Source organism: Triticum aestivum, chromosome 3B (genome assembly GCF_018294505.1).
Source record: "Triticum aestivum cultivar Chinese Spring chromosome 3B, IWGSC CS RefSeq v2.1, whole genome shotgun sequence".
NCBI lineage: Eukaryota > Viridiplantae > Streptophyta > Magnoliopsida > Poales > Poaceae > Triticum > Triticum aestivum.
The window spans coordinates 50669958-50671414 of record NC_057801.1 but is presented as its reverse complement, the minus strand read 5'-3'; the positions used below and the strand labels follow the sequence as shown (position 1 = coordinate 50671414).

Here is a 1457-nt window from a genome sequence, read left to right as displayed (position 1 = left end):
AGACGTATCACACCACAGAGGCCAGATCGTGTCCCACTACTTGCACGAACACAAACCCACTCACGCACTACCTAGACCACGTACAGGCGCGGTGACCATGCACACGCGCACTCACACTATGTATGATAACATCTCCATTAAGTTAGACATATACAGCTTGGGCCTATTAATTTTGGAGACCACCACAGTTGAGAAAAATTGTTCCAACAACGAACCATCCACAACGCAATTTATAAAAGGTGTAAGAGAAATTATTACTTGATTCTTGAAAGAATGGAGTATATATATAGAATAGAATAGAAGCTTATGATACAGTTGGTTTATATTATCTCTTCTGATTCTGTACATAGGTACGTGATAACTGGACGGATGAGCACATAGTTTTCACGTTTTTCTAAAGGTCGGGCCGGGCCGGCCCGAAGCCCGACGGGCTTTTACGTGTTCGGGCCGGGCTTGGGTCTAGAAAACAGGCCCGATGGCCGGGCCGGGCCCGGGCCTAGGTTTTTTGCATCGGGCTTGGCTAGGCCCAGGCCGAGATATGGCCAGGTATACATAGTGTTGATGTGGATCGCCTTGAGCAGATAAAAGTATGCGTCAAAATTGGTCGCTCCTGCACCCGCGTGCGTCACCGCACGTGCACAGCCGCCACGCCTCCGTACGGATTGCAGCGGCGTTTGCGTTGCGGGTGCACCAAACCAAAACAAAACGCGCATGCTTCTCTGGCTGATTGCCAGCCTAGCTATTGCTAGATAGCTCAGTCCGTCCTCCGCAAAATCCCGTCTTTTCTTTTCTTTTTGTTTGTTTGTTTCCATGAGCGCATCCACATTGGTTGGAAACCAAAACTCACAGCTGCTCAAGGTGGATTGGATTGAAAGAGGCCCTCCCGCTTGACTGCCGTCGTTCCTCCTCCCTCGGCAACTAATCCCCGCCGCAACGCCCCGACACTCTAATCTAACCTAATCTAATCAGCGCCATGCCACGCCTCAACCGCAAAGCAAAGCCGTCTGGGCCGCACTCACCGCCAGCGGACGAGCGACGACCATCTTGCTCTCCGACCTCCTGCCGCACATCGCCGGCCGGCTGCTTCTCTAACACCTTGGATTTCTCTCCTCTCCTCTCCGCTTCTGCCTCTCACCGCCGGCCTAACATGCATCTCCTCTCCTCTCCGCGTCGCCGAAGTCCTAAGTCACGCGCACCCCGCACGCGGATGGATGTCTCTTCCTGGTATATATAGAGAGACATAGAGCTGACCTTAGAAGAAGAAGAAAAAGAAGAAAAAGAAGAACTGAGGCATGCATGCCGGAGAGGAAGAGGGTGACACGGATCACTGAGGTGGCGCAAGCCAAACCCTTGATGGCTGGCCGGCGGGGATCCATATGACGTTTTAATGATGTGATGATGATGATCCCTTTTCACAAAAAACGTGGCACAGTTTCATACACCTTTTACTTGAAAGC

General features: G+C 51.5%; 1 pseudogene; it reads left to right on the top strand.

Moving 5' to 3' along the window:
* The window catches only part of LOC123067266 (putative cysteine-rich receptor-like protein kinase 20), a 19807-nt pseudogene that overhangs the window by 5789 nt on the left and 12561 nt on the right, over nucleotides 1–1457 (top strand).